The sequence below is a fragment of the Giraffa tippelskirchi genome, chromosome 3 (assembly GCF_054371585.1).
Source record: "Giraffa tippelskirchi isolate mGirTip1 chromosome 3, T2T-mGirTip1v1.2.pri, whole genome shotgun sequence".
NCBI lineage: Eukaryota > Metazoa > Chordata > Mammalia > Artiodactyla > Giraffidae > Giraffa > Giraffa tippelskirchi.
In genome coordinates, this window is record NC_137277.1 from 83424394 (window position 1) to 83440416 (window position 16023).

General features: G+C 38.9%; 1 protein-coding gene and 1 long non-coding RNA gene across 18 annotated transcripts in view; one reads left to right on the forward strand and one right to left on the reverse strand.

Moving 5' to 3' along the window:
* The window catches only part of LOC145543551 (uncharacterized), a 570959-nt gene that overhangs the window by 131390 nt on the left and 423546 nt on the right, over window positions 1-16023 (forward strand). The gene's annotated exons all lie outside the window — the stretch shown is intronic.
* Window positions 8566-16009, reverse strand: LOC145543552 (uncharacterized). 2 transcript variants are annotated; one of them, XR_014080856.1, is made up of 5 exons: window positions 15918-16009; window positions 11994-12109; window positions 10701-10823; window positions 10433-10546; window positions 8566-8868 (listed from the first exon to the last, which is right to left on the reverse strand). It is a non-coding gene; the product is annotated as an uncharacterized LOC145543552 (long non-coding RNA). The 2 variants fall into 2 exon arrangements; XR_014080855.1 differs by having other exon boundaries at window positions 8566-8880.

The window sequence follows — 16023 nt, forward strand, 5'->3', positions numbered from 1 at the left end:
AAAAAAATGCACAGAGTATAAATAAACCCATCTTTGTACAAACATGTATGTGTACATTTATATTTTCTGGGTGAGCATTGAGAAGTATGTGGAAGAATATAAGCCAAATTGTCCCTTTTCCAGGGGTTAAGGTCTGAGGGGTTGTTTAATGTTACAATAAACATGTATTAGTCATGTAATTACAATATAGAGAAGGAAAATGTATTTAACCATTAGGATTTGGTGCGAATTCAATGACACAATATTTGAAAAATGCTTCTTATGATTCCTGGTCTCTAGTAAGCATCTGAGACATGCTGGATGTTATTTCTTGATTTATTTGACTGCAGCATACAGCAGTCTTGCCCTTGCCTTCCTTCACACTATTATCTATTGCAGTCTATGTTCTGGATGGTTTGTAGTCTCTGAGGACACCACTCTCTCTCTCTGTCACCCTTATGCCTGTGTGTGTACAGTCTCCAGTCTTAGAACCTTGTATTCCCCCTCTTTCACCTGAGTAGCTGATTCGCATCCTTTGGGTCTCAGTTTAAGTGCCTTTTCTGACCTGCAAGTGAAGGTGAGAAATCTATTTTCTCTGGGCTGTCTGTCCCACATCACAATACCATCACCCTGTTAGAATAGTCTGTCTGTGGGGCTGTGCCTGTCCATCTTTGCATGCTCAGCAGCCACCCCAGGGCCACAGAGTGGGTACTTGGTAAACACTGACAGAGCAACTTAATGAAGACGACGAGCAGGAGCCACATGACCATACCAGAAGAGAAAGAGGTAGATTGGTTTCTCAGGGAAAGTTCAGGAAGACGAACAGGCACTCTGTCACTGTGTTTGAGTTCTAAGTGCCTGCTTGGGTTATTCAAGTGCAGTGTTTTCATTTCTCAGGTTTTTGCAAATTGAAAATGAACAAATTGAAAGAGATGTTGCTGCTTTTTAAATGATGAATTTGTTCAGATTGTCATACAATGTCCCTCTAATTTCAAAGTTATTAACTTGCTAGGATAGTCAATAACTACTGTTTATTAACTTTCTGCATATATACAAAACCCTCAGTTTAACCAATGTCAGGTAAAAGCATTAAGAAAATACATTACAGAATGGAAACTCTGAGAAGAGCTTTCTGGATGGTGACTGTGGCTACCATGTAAAAAGTTGTATAATTCTTAAATGGCAGAGGATTAATTTCTTGGCCCTGTTAAAAATTCAGTTTTCTTTTTTTTAAACATGTATATTATTTACATTTATTAAATAATCGTTTTGTTATCTTTGTTAGGTTATTACCATTGGAAAACATGTTAAAAGATATCATTACATTATTCCAAATCTGATGGGTGAATTGATGATATTTATTATTTTAATAGAGGTGCCTGCTAATTAAAAATTTTAATAGCTAGCAAAAAAATACCATTTTGAAGAAAGGTAAAATTACGACTCTCACACAGAAATCAATTGAATATATGTTCAAAAATTTCCTTAATTTATTAATCAATGAGGGGACACAGACATGTTATAATTGATTTAAAAGAAAAAAGAAACACATATTGCAGATGACCAACACTGAGTGAAAAAATGGAGGCAAAACTGAGTTTTTCATGGGGAGATAATGATGTTCATTGAATATCTTCTGAATACGACAGAATTTGTGTGTCTACAGGCAAGAATTATTTTGCTAATAAATTTTAGTATAATTATGTTCCAAATATTGCATAGAATATACTTGTACTAAAAAAAAGTTCATCTGAAAATACAGTTCAACTGGTGATCTTATTTTTGCTCTCCCCCCCACTAAATCTGGCAACTTTATATGAGTTGACCATCATTATAACAGCTCATTTCTAAATCCACTAGATCAGCAGCTTGCCTGTCCCCCAAAAGGCAAATTGTTGTTTTCCACCAAACCCACTCCCTGATCTATATTGTGCATGTGACATTCTCGTTTACTCTTATCCAGGGTCATGTCCTCCCTCCTTACTTACGTTCATTTGATTAGAAAGTACTGTGAATTTGACCTTTAAAATATTCTCCAAACCATGCTATTGTCTTCCACCTCTATTGCCTAAGCTTCAGATCGGGCTCTCATCCCTCTGGCCTAAAGATTTGCAAATTTCCTAAATTAATCTTTCAGTTTTTCCTTTCTCCAATCCCTCCCATGTGTTGTTGACAGGTTGTATTTTGGATTAAAATTTCCCTCCCCTTACTTCCAACAGGAGATGGTTCAAACCCCTTACCATGTCCTTTTGCAGTGTGACCATGTTCTACTTCTCTGATCACCATCCTCATTGCCCTACTCTGCTTCTACTCTAGATACAATAGTTGTTCACAACTCTGAGTCTTTGCACATGCTATGCCTGTAATGCTGTCTTCTTCATGCTCATATTCCCAACTCCTGCTTCGAAAGCCTACTTAAATGTTACCTCCTTTCTAAAGCATCCCTATGTTCCTAAGATGTTCCCTCTCAATTCACTCAATCTTCTTTTCTTATGCTTCCATTGTCACATATTAAACACACCAGTAACTGTACTGTTTCTGTTTTGCTCACTAGACTGAGCTTCTCAAGGACAAGGATTTATGTCTTACTCATTGTTTAAAATATACAGTACTAAGCACGGTGCATAACACCTACTATGCACACAATATCAGAATAAGAAGTAAATATCTGTAACTCCTTTATCTCCATCAGTGAAGTTACCATGGGACATCTGAAGATGATGATGTTGCAGCAGATGAAGATAATAGAAAACTAATCAGTTAAAGATAGAATACACACAGATGCCTGTTCTTCTGGTTCATTGGATTTCACACAAGATCATGTTCACACATACAAGTGAATGTTTATTAAGCATTAGCATATAGGTACAGATGTCTAGCACAGAATGAAGACAGCAGGGGCTAGCTGTCCTTTCTGTCCCTCCAAGTGTGAGAGGCGCAGATGAAACTTATCATCATAACAAGATACATCTGATCACCTTCAACATAACAGTATACAATTCAGCTCTTCCAGAACACTTCTGAATACATCCAACGTTTATTCTTGTGAACAGTTTTCATTGTGGCCTTCATTGTCTGGCCATGGCCTACATATGACCCCCGCCCCGTTCAGCCCCTAATAATATCTGAGAAGCCAGCAAGAGTGAAACTCCTTACAGGCATTACAGTGTTAAGGGCTTTTGCTTATTTCTTCTCTCATGCATTTCTCATAGTAGAACTAAAAATTGTTCATCTAGATGGTACAGGTAAAAGAGAGAGGATACAATTTTAAAAAGGTAGTCCAGAGATTGCCTGTATCAGAACCCTTTGGTATGCTTGTTAAAAAAGATTTCTGAACCCAACCTTCATTATCAGATCAAAACTTGTTGTAGTGGGGTTCATAAATCTGTATTAAAAAAAAAACCTCCTTAGCATATTACTGTATGCAGTAAGGATTGAGAACTCTTGGAACAGATACACATAACAGGACATATTCCACATATAGGCAATTGAGGTTTTCTACTACATCATGAGATGGGTGACAATAATCCACTTGCAAAAGGCCAAACTTTTCAGACATTCACAGTAACCACATCCTGGGAAATTGGTCTCATGGCTCTGCCACTGTCCAAACTATCACCTGTGTTCAATGAGTTTCAAAGTGGCAGCTTACTAGCTGTTGTGTGGATCACTGGAGTTGGCAAAAGAAGCAGGTAGCTCTGTGTGCAGAGTTAAGGATAGATTTTTTTCCAAGGGGATGAGACTTTAGGATAATGTGTAGGATATTGGAAAATGGAGCAAAGTGCATGTTTCTTAATTGGGGAAAAGTGCACTGTGATATCTAATGTTGCTGAATTAAAGTTAAATGAGCAAGGTTTCATTCTCAGAGGCTGGCAGATTCTCCCTAGACACTCTGCTGGACACCAGATAAAACTCCCATTTTTATACATGAATATTCAGTTTCTTTAAAGTCTTTTTGTTACTGTAATATAAACAATTAACTAAGCACTTATTACCTCCCCTTATATTTCAGATTTAGAAATGTTGGCACTTGGAGCATGATGTAAAGAAATGTGACAAAAGCACACAAACTGATGCCCTCTCTTTGAGCTCCAAACTAAAACTTTCATCTGTAGCTTTGGTTCTTGTCTATCTGAATCTAAAATAGAAAAGATGACTAAGAGACTGTGCTGCTTTTCTATCTCTTCCTGATGACTTGCCCTTTGTGCCTCTTTTTCTCAGCTGGATCCAGTGGCCTGTATGAACACAGAACTCACTGAGAGCATCCGATGCCTCTGCTCAGTCCTCCTCTTTCTGATGGATAACCTTAATTTAGTCTAAAACATTTCTCAGCCCTGGAACTCTCAGCATTTTGGATACTTTATGTCTTAAGAGGCTAAACCTTCCTTTGTGAACAAACAGATGGCTTAAACACTTGTAGTGGATTCCTTATGGGTCCCTTGGAAAAGTACGCCAAGTCTGGGGGGAGGCTCGGCTGTATTGCGATTGTGGTAGGGTAGTGCAAATATAGCAAAGATTCCTGTGGGTTTGAGGCTACTACTTTCAATGCTTTTCAGCTTATTTAAGATGGGTGTTTTTATTGCCATTTTGCAGAAATATTCAGGCTTGTTGTTGTTCAGTGGCTAAGTCGTGTCTGGCTCTTTGTGACCCTATGGACTGCAGCACACCAGGCTTCTCTGTCTTTCACCATCTCCCGGAACTTGCTCAAACTCCTGTCCATTGAGTCAACGATGCCATCCAACCATCTCATCCTCTGTTGATCCCTTCTCCTCCTGCCCTCAATCTTTCCCAGCATCAGGGTCTTTTCCAATGAGTCAGCTCTTTGCATTAGGTGCCCAAAGTATTGGAGTTTCAGCATCAGTCCTTCCAATGTGTGTTCAGAGTTGATTTCCTTTAGGACTGACTCATTTGATCTCCTTGCTGTCCAAGGGGCTCTCAAGGGTCTTCTGCAGCACCACAGTTTGAAAGCATCAATTCTTGGGCTCTCAGCCTTCTTTATGGCCCAACTCTCACTGTACATGACTACTAGAAAAATCATAGCTTTGACTATATGAACATTTGTTGGCAAAGTGATGTGTCTATTTTTTAATATGCTGTCTAGGTTTGTTATAACTTTTCTTCCATGGAGCTAGTGTCTTTTAATTTCATGGCTGCAGTCACCATCTGTGGTGATTTTGGAGCCTGAGAAAATAAAATCTGTCACTGCTTCTACTTTTTCCCCTTCTATTTGCCATGAAGTGATGGGACTGGATGCGATGATCTTAGTCTTTTGAGTGTTGGATTTTAAATCAGCTTTTTTCACTCTCTGCTTTCACCTTCATCAGTAAGTTCTTCAGTTCCTCTTCATTTTACCATTAGAGTGGTATCATCTGCATATCTGAGGTTGTTGGTATTTCTCCTGGCAATCTTGATTCCAGCTTGTGATTCATCCAGCTGGGCACTTCACATGATGTACTCTGCATATAAGTTTACTGTGTATGAAAGAAACAGGAGCCTCCAGGGTGCTAGAGAGGAGAGCAGTGGGAAATCCAGAGAGAAGGTTAAGACAAAGGAAGTGGTAGAGGAACTAACAGGTAAATGCTGTATAAGAGGGGGATAAAAGAATCATGGTTGTGGCCACACATAATTACTACTGATTTAGTAAGAATCTGCTTTAGACTCATTTGCTAAAATCCATGAGCCTCTTTGGGGTGGGGGGGATATTTACCTTTAAAAAGTAAAAACTAAAAAACTGAATTTTAGCATTGATTGTTGATTTTACTTTCCCTGGTGGCTAAGATGGTAAAGAATCTGCCTGCAATGCAGGAGACCTGGGTTCAATCCCTGGATTGGGAAGATCCCCTGGAGGAGGGCATGGCAGCCCACCCCAGTATTCTTGCCTGGAGAATCCCCATAGACCGAGGAGCCTTGTAGGCTACAGTCCATGGGGTCGCAAAGAGTCAGACACAACTGAGAAACTAAGCACAGCAGAACACAAGGAACCAAAGATATTCAGTGGTATTCAAACAAAGAAACAAAAATTCGTGGAACTTTTGGCTTTATATTTAACAGATTCCTATATGCAAAACTGATAAGTGTGGAGCCATTTGGATAAAGTCGGAGAAGGCAATGGCACCCCACTCCAGTACTCTTGCCTGGAAAATCCCATGGACGGAGGAGCCTGGTAGGCTGCAGTCCATGGGGTCACTAAGAGTCGGATACGACTGAGCGACTTCACTTTCACTTTTCCCTTTCATGCACTGGAGAAGGAAATGGCAACCCACTCCAGTATTCTTGCCTGGAGAATCCCAGGGACGGTGGAGCCTGGTGGGCTTCTGTCTATGGGGTCACACAGAGTCGGACACGACTGAAGTGACTTAGCAGCAGTAGCAGAGAAGGTATGGGATCTTCCTGCCTGGCCTTGTCATCCCCTCCTGAGGTAACCCTTGCAGTATTCCCTCAGGCTTCTGGGACCCTCAGAAACATAGATTGTAGAAACTGACTTAGGAGAAATAGAAGGTGATTAAGCTTCAGGAGGCTTGTTTCTCATGTCTGCTGTACAATCCTGGCTTTATAACCTTGGGCAAGTCTGCACCTCAGCCCCATACTCTAAAATGGAGATGATGATGTCCACTGGCCTGCCAGCCTCACGGGGCTGTTCCAAACCAGGAACCTGGAGATCCTATATAAATATCTAGCAGTATTATTTTACAGTCATTTGTGGTGGTACTCTCGATCTTTGAATATTTTATTCCTTTTGGAAAACTCCATGCCTCGTACATACTTTCTGATAGTCAAGAGTTTTGTACCTTGTATCCAGCTTTCCCAATTGGTTAGGATGTTCCCAACTCTCTTATTTTGCCATTAGCTATTTCAACTCTAAATTCTAATTGGTAAGAGTATAGGGGATCCCTGACCAACCCCAGGTTTGGTGATTTGTTTGGAGCACTTAAACCCACACATGGGACTTAACATAGGATTCATTACAGCGAAAGGAAACAAAGCAGAAGCAGCTCTGGAAAAAAGTACATGGGGCAAAGTCCAGAGAAATCCAGGTACAAGCTTTCAAGAGTTCTCTCCCTGTAGAGTTACACAGGCTGTGCCTAAATCATCCAAAGTCAAATGCATGATATGGTGTCCATCCATAGAAACTCTATGCCCAAGGCTCCTATTGGGAGCTGTTCATGTAAGCACACTTGATTTAGCTTGTATCAAGAGTCCAGACTGCCTGATGGAAAGCAGGTGTTTGGCCTATACCACATTGTTTGCACAAATAGTTTAGGAACAGCAAGCTAGTTTTATCAGTTGGGGAATGGAGGGAAGTCACAGATGTCAGCTAAGGACCAAAGTTGTAAATGGGCCTTTCTAAGGATAGCAGTTTCAGGCCTGCTATGTTAACTCATTTCTGATCAGTAAGCTTCAATCTTCAATCTTCTTTTTTTTTCTATTTATCTATCAAAACAATTTGGAGGTAAAAATAACTCAGGAAAATTTTTAAGCGTTCTTTTCATGGTAATGATAGTGTGCATTCTGAAATGAGAGTTCTCCCTCAAACTCCCTGAACTCGGATAATTTACTCTGCTTTGATAAAAAACTCATAGTTGTATGAAATTAAAAGGTGCTTGCTCTTTGGAAGGACAGTTTTGACAAACCTAGACAGCATATTAAAAAGCAGAGACATCACTTTCCAACAAAGGTCTGCATAGTCAAAAGTATGGTTTTTCCAGTAGTCATGTGTGAATGTGAGAGTTGGGCCATAAAGAAGGCTGAGTGCAGAAGAATTGATGCTTTTGAGCTGTGGTGTTGGAGAAGACTCTTGAGAGTCCCTTGGACTGCAAGGAGATCAAACCAGACAATCTTAAAGAAAATCAACCCTGAATATTCATTGGAAGGACTGATGCCACAGCTGAAGCTCCAATACTTGGACTACCTGATGCGAAGAGCTGACTCATTGGAAAAGACCCTTATGCTCGGAAAGATTAAAGGCAAAAGGAGAAGGGGCACCAGAGGATGAGATGGTTAGATAGCATCACCAATTCAATGGACATGAATTTGAGCAGTCTCTGAGAGACAGTGGCGAACACAAGATCCCACCAGGTTGCAGAGTCAGACATGACTTTAGTGACTTAACAACATAGTTGTATGAGTAAATGACAATAATGAAAACAAATTAAAAAATCTAAGATAATACTGTTAACCTTTAGAAATATGATTGTTTTTTGTTGTTTAGTCACTAAGTCATGTCCATCTCTCTTGCAACCCTATGGAGTATAGCCCACCAGCCTCCTCGGCCCATGAGATTTTCCAGGCAAGAAGACTGGAGTGGGTTTCCATTTCCTTCTCCAGGGGATCTTCCTAACCCAGGGATCAAACCAACATCTCCTACATTGGCAGGTGGATTCTTTACCACTGAGCTACCAGGGAAGTCCAGAAATATGATAGCAAAACATTATTTTATCTTTTTTTGTGTGCAGTAAGTTTCATTAAAATATTTAAATTTATCTCTGCAGCACATTTTTGTGTACAAGAAGATAATGAAAATAACTGAAAGCTTATATATTAATTTAAAAGATGTTAAGATGCTGTAACAAGAGATCCAGTAAAAAGTTAGCTTACAAAACAAAGATGTTTATTTCTCACACATGTTAGCAGTGCTAAGATGAGAGTTTGAAGTAGATGGAGTAGCTCTGACAAATTCATCAGGGACTCAGTTGGTGGCTGCCCTGCCACCTGCATCACATGGTTCTCCACAGGTTGCCTTCCAGGTTCTGGCTATTGCAGCCTTGAGGAAAAGGTAACAGGGGAAGTCCAGAGCCAGGAGTCTCCTCTCAAGCAAGTAAATTGAAAATTGCTCACATAAGTTCTGTTCATTGTTTATTGATGAGAAATTGGTCACATGGCCACATGTAGCTGCAAGAGAAGCTGAGAAAGTGTAATGTAGCTGCATGCCTAGGAAGAAGGGAAGGAAAATTTTGGGCGGTCTGCTAGCCATCTCCCCCACAGCTCATAAGAATTTTTCATTACAGGTGCAAACTACAATATATGACAGTTTGTTTAGAGATTTGTAACTTTCCAAATAATCACAGAGCAAGTCACAAAACTCTCTGAAATGATATCTAAGCTATCACTTTAAAAAAGTGCTATGTACTATGATAATCTGTAGCATGAGGTTTCAAGATGTAAAACTCATCCTGACACTTTACCTAATTTCATAATATTGTATTATTCTTGATGGTTTTACCGCAATTTTAGTTGATATATTTTTTTCTCCTGTGCAATATGTAATGCTTCCTGCCCTAAACCAATCTTTAGCTAAAGGGCTTTCCTCTTGTTGAATGCCTTTTAACCTCTGTATTATAATTATGACTTCAAGGTTCAATTGTACTTCCTTAACATAAATCTAGGGAAATTGAAAAATAAACCACTTCATTTCCAGTTTTGACATTTATACTACATCTGTTATCTTACTTATGGATATAACATAATATTCAACCCCTTAAGGGTATTATGTTTCAAATTGACCTACTTATGTCCTCATTCCTGATATACAAATAGTAGCAGTTGATTTGTTAAGTTTAAAAATGCATTCTAAAATTGTTTAGAAGATTCTTGTGTTGTTTTATTATATAATCTCCTATAATTTCTGCTAGAGAAGGAAATGGCAATCCACTCCAGTATTCTTGCCTGGAAAATTCCTTGGACAGTGGGCTACAGTCCATGGGGTCACAAAGAGTCAGATATGACTGACACTCATGTATGCTTTCTGTAGATTTACTTTAAAGTTGGTGTGAATGAAAGGAAGTAGGTGCTAGATATTGATGGCAATAATAAGGGTTCATTTATTTCTTTGGCTGGGAATGCATAAAAACTAGGTCATTGACTTAGGCATTTATTTTTTTCAGTTTTGCATTCTGACATTTTTTTCATATATAGACACATACACATGCAGACTGTACACATTTATACATAGTGTGTATGCATATGTATATATTTTCCATTGAACTCTCCGTTGTTTAAATGTAAAATGTCTCTCCTTGCAGAAAATTTCCCTGTTGCTAAAAGTGTGGTCCTTAATGTACTGAGATGATCTCACTACGCACAGTGATGAAGGATTCTATTTTGAGTTGTCACTTGGTGGTGGAAACAGCTCTGTACTGAGCTCTTCTCACTCTCTCCCACCATCCCTGGTACAGTCAAGAATAGCCATTCACCGCATGCCAGATATGACTTAGGCACAGAGCATGTGGTCAGAAGACAGGATGTAATTAACCAATTCATATGGCTCAATCCCATGACCCAGGATTCATGCAGGATACTAAGCCAGACTGCTGCAGGCAATAATCCCTCAGTGCTTAGAATTTACAGAGTACTAAATAAATAACTCTTTGCTAATATGCTATCTCATGGTAGTTTCACAAATGTTTAGGAAAGTTTAAAGTGAGAAGCATGACTAAATCTATAATATTTTTCTTACCTTTTTAATTTTATGTTTTTATTTTCTCCTTACATCCTCCCTTCCTTTCTTCCTTCCTTTCATTTTTAATTAAAACTCTGGGCTTTGGAGATGGCTCAGCGATAAAGAATCCACCTGCCAATGCAGGAGATGCAGATTCAACACCTGGGTCAGGAAGATCCCCTGGAGAAGGAAATGCCAACCCACTCCAATATTCTTGCCTGGAGAATTCCATGGGAAGAGAAGTTTGGTGGGTTACAGTCCATGGGGTCGCATAATATTTTCTTACCTTTTTCATTTTATGTTTTTGTTTTCTCCTCATGCCTTCCCTTCCTTTCTTCCTTCCTTCTTTCCTTTCCTCATTCCTTTCTTCCTTACTTCCTTTCTTCTTTCTTATTCACAGAAAGAGAAACTAAGGGGCAGAGATATTCAAGTAAAATGTTTAGAATTCAGGTATACTAGCTGCAAACCCAGAGTAATTGCTACCATGTAAGAATACACATGGAGACAGAGTAGAGACAGTGAAAGACAGTGTATGTATGTGTATGTTGTGTTGTGTATTAGGTGGAGGGAGTGAAGTGCTTCACAAGTGTTTCTGCTTTAAGCTTTTCTCTGATTATCCAAATTTTTGTATCTTGGAAGGCACCCTAGGAGCCATCTGGGTCAACTTCCCACCACTGCATGACCCCACTGCTTGATCTGGCTTCCTCTTGATCATTTGCTTCACAAGTGTTTCTGCTTTAAGCTTTTCTCTGATTATCCAAATTTTTGTATCTTGGAAGGCACCCTAGGAGCCATCTGGGTCAACTTCCCACCACTGCATGACCCCACTGCTTGATCTGGCTTCCTCTTGATCATTTCATGGATGAGATGCTCATATCTCACAAAGCAGTTGTGGTTTGGATCATTTGTGTGGTAAGAACATATATTGGGCTGCAGTTTGCTTTCCTGTAAATTCTATCCCCTATGGAAATACATGAATAAGTGTATTCTTTTCCTTGACAATCTCTAGTCTAGACATCTGTGAACACCTATCATGACTTCACCAGCTTTTCTACCCTCCAGGCAGGCATCTCTATTTCATATAGCTTTGCCTCTCTATATTTACACTGCATTTTATCCTTCTCCTTCTTAAGATGGACAGAGAACTGAGAGCCCAACTCCCACCAAGAGAACAATGAGCAGTTACATTCCCTGAGATGAAAGGCATGTGGAAGTAGAGATTCAGAGCATCTCTGGGGGCACATGCTGACAATGCTGTCCTGACTGCCCCAAGATAAGTTACTTGCCCCTTGTCTACCTCTGCTTTTTCATCTTTAAAATAATGAACCAGGAATCAATGAAATAATGCTTTGAGCAGTTTGGAACAGTGCCTGACATATATGTGTGAGCTGTCATTACATTCACATTACAGTCACTTCACAGTTAGTACATTCTGAACTTTGAGTCAACCAAAGACCATGGCATTTATGTACAAACCACTAAAACTCAATATCCCTTCTGTCTTGTATATACATGGATGTGCAGTTTGTACTTGCATGTTTGAACTTGAATGAAGAACTCTATCCCTGCTAAAATTTACCTGGGCTTATTTCAGTACATCCTCCAGCGTGTTAAGTATTTTGAGTCTTGAGGGTGCACATCCGACATGGCAATTCTCCCTCCCGATCTTCTTCTGTTCTCTGTGGGTTTGATAATCTTACATTGGAAAAAAAAAATTAAAAGCCAAGTAAGACTGAAATGATTATAGAGCACCTTATCAGCCTATGCTGATTTATCTAGTCTCTGACAGTACAAGCTATTTAATTTCATGTTTGTCTGAAGTCAAGATCTCCACTTTGTAAGAGTTCTGTATTGACTTACCACCAAGTATCCATATAGTCATACAAGGAAAGGAGATTAGTTTGGCATGACTTATTTATAAAACAAAGTTTTGGTTTGCTTTTTTCTCAATTCTCCTAGCTATTAATAAATCACATTAAATATATGTGGTACTGGCTGTCATATGCCATCATAATTTTGCTTATGGACTTGGCCAGAACCTGTGATTTTACTATTGAGAACCAAATGAAGTGGGTGTTTCTGGTTTAGCAGAAACTATTACTATTAACCCAACCTTGGGTTTTATTTTATAAACTGTGAAAATACGTTTATTCCTCAAATCTTCCAGTGCTTCACAGAAAATAATTTAGTCTCTTCATAAATAAGCAACCCCCAAGAAACAAAGAAAAGGAAACAAATGGAAGAGCATGACCAGAGACTCCTAGTTATTTTTTTGGGATAATCCAGGAGGTTGACTAACAGAACCAGAGAAAATCAGATTTCCTCTCTCCTTGTCCAGTATTTTTTTTCTTAAGAGCAACCATGCATTCCATGGGCCCTTATGTCTCTCCTGGGAGCACCTTATCAGGTAAGATTTTAACTAGAGGTTTACATGAGGCTTCATATGTTTGAACTGAACAATCTATAAATCTTTTGAGGTTGGTCCATCATTAATTTGCAGTAATTGTTTTGACATTGTTGATCTCTCAAAACATAAAAAGTATTCCCTACCAACAAAGAGGCTGTGATTTCATTAAGGAACTGTTACATTTCAAGGGAGAATACAATATTTTATGAAAAACAAAAGGAACCTTGTCATATTCTATTAAAGCAATCTCCTAACCCCCACTGAAATTGCCTGAGGACTTACACAGTTCCTAATTACACACAGTCTACCTTGGATTTCCATGTAATTTAAATGAATGGGTCTTGTACTGAACGTCTCATTTTTAAATTACTCAATGTCTCTTATTTAAATTGCTCAAACTCAATATTTTGACCTCTTTCCTCAAAGAGTCACCTAAAAGAATAGAAGTTTCTGGAAAAAGGGAAGAACCTGTCTCTCAGAAAGTTATCAAATTACTCTTTTTTTTTTTTTTTTTAAGATTTGACTAGTTCACATTTCTTTACTAAAATACTATAGAAGTTTGCCCTGGAAGGAGAGATCTAAATGGGTAGTTTGAATGAAGGGTTTTATTTCCCTAAACAGTTCCCAGAGAGACTAGAAATGCTTATTACTGCTACCTTAAAGTCTGATCTGTAGGGCTTGCCTGGTGCTATCTACATACGAGGGAAGTAAACTGCCAGATTGTAAACACAGCTTGAGTTGCCTCCTTTTTGACGTTTGAACTAAAGTTAGGTCCTCTTGGGATGTGAATTTAGTTTTGACAAAATACAGCTTTCAGTTTCAACAAGGGGTAAAAGGATGATGGCCCCTTCTTAAACTAATTGTCCTTACAGTGGTCATTTGATGAGCTTTAAGGTATAGATATGAGAAAAAATTCAAAATCAGTGGGAATTTTTGAGTCCTTCGTTGGTATGAAGTGAGCTTCACATGCTTGGAAAATATTTTCAGAGCTCAGTTGGACTGGGATATGAGGAAGCATAGGCTGGGAGCAAGGGGGTAGGGAGTGGTGGTTATTTCCTGGCTGTCCCAGTTGCTGGATCGAAAAAAAAGAAAGGAAAATCAAGCATCAAGCTTTTCGTCAACTTAAAAAAAATCCCTTTCCATGTCACACTTTCACTGTTAGTGGGCTGCTGGTCCTATTCGGCCAACCTGTCTTTACATCACCATGTCTGTTCACTGTCAGAGTGATTCTCATTGAAATGCACAAAAATGGTGAATAAAAATTGTTTTGTAAATGTTATGTATGAGCATGGATGAGTGGTAAATAATAACAAATATAATAATAAAATGTAATGATAATTACTGATACTTATTGAGGACTCACCCTGTGCCTGACAAGATTTTTATATGTTCCGATTAATTTTCTTACAACAGTCCTTGAAGTAGGCACTATTACTGTCCTCACATTTCAGATGAGGAAACTGAGGCACAAGCAGAGAAGTAAAAATCCAGTTGCCTCAGCTTTTAGGCTAATGCTACTTATATAGTGAACTCTTTCTATATGTAAACTTAGATTTTTAGCAATGATTGTGGCCAGTGACTGCTCAAAGAGTCGTGTCTGACTCTTTTGCGACCCTTGGACTGTAGCCCACCAGGCTCCTCTGTCCATGGGATTTTCCAAGCAAGAATTCTGGAGTGGGTTGCCATACTTTGCTCTTTCTATATGTAAGCTTAGATTTTTAGCAACGATTGTGGCCAGTAACTCAGAAGAAATGCATCACCTACCTTCCAGACGTACTAGACTTGAGTATGTTCTGCTGTGTTGTCTTGATGGTGCCATGTCAATTCCCAGTGATAATAATTAACAGTAATGTTTGGGGGACAGGCTCTGCTAGGGAGTGAGAATGTAGTAGTGTTATCATTGTCTGTGAGGAGCTGAGATAAAAAGCACAAACTTCTAGAGTGGGCATCTGAAACTTACATAGAACTGGGATTTGGGGCACTGGTTGATTCATTCAGCAAATATTCACTGAGCATATACCATGTGCCTGGCACATCATTCTCAGCTGTGGGGACACCATGGTGAACCCAACAGATAAGGCCCTCCTCTTATGGAGTTGACATGGCCTCTTAGGCAAAGCTACTTTTCACTCACACTGTCTGGATTTTCAGTGGTCCACAATTCTCTGCTTTAGAGTTTGTTCCTTCTATGTTTCAGCTACTTGTCTGGAACCTTCTCCCTATAAACAAGTTTCTTTGCTGAGAAAGGGATTATACACAGACAGTCTATATGATCAGGGGAGGGAAAAGCTCCTGCAAGTTATTTAAAATCTGCACAAAGATATACAAGCGTGACTTACATAGTCGTGGGCTCCAGCCCAAGAATGTGCTGATCGTGTCCACAACTACCAAACTGCATTAAAGCCCACATTAAAACAGTAATAACAGAAAAAAAAAGAAAAAAGTCCTGGAGACAGAGCAGAAAGAGTTCTTGAATTAAATCACTTTTATCTGGGCTCATTCGCTTAAGGATGCAATCAACTCACTATTTCAGCAGCTTGGGACCTTAGAAATGCATTTCAAAATTAATTATAAAGTGAATTCTTTAAAATGGAAAATATACTACTTTGCTATTACTTTTAACAACAGATTCTAGTTAATGAAGCCTTGAAGCAGTTTAGTGGCTTGACTGCCACCTACTGTTCATTTTTTGCCAAAACTTGCATGTAGCTTGGGCAGGAGGTAAGAAAAATGCCTTGTGCAAATCATTTTTTTGAAAAAGTATTTTAACATATGTGCTGTAATGTAATTATTTTTAAAATTTAGGAGACTGAGAAAATGTGATTAATTCAACTTCAAATTACTGTATTTGTCTTAGTAGTTTATGGCAGTCACATTGGTTAAAAATGAAAATTCTACAGTGTTCTAAAAATGTATAGATATAGATATATGTATATATATGTGCAGGGCATTTCATTAGTCCTGACAAAACATTATACTTGAACTTAATAAAATATGCCACAAACATGAATGCATCAACATGAAAATATCTCATGAAGCTGACATCTGATCTTTAAAACAGAAAAGAGATCTCTATCACCACACTTTTATGCTTACTTGGCTTGTGCATTCTTCGAAAATATAAGCACTTATTCTGTCTGTATAAGGAGATCAAGTGTCGTACATGCCCAGGTATTTCTGAGTGACCCAGGCTTTTGATAGA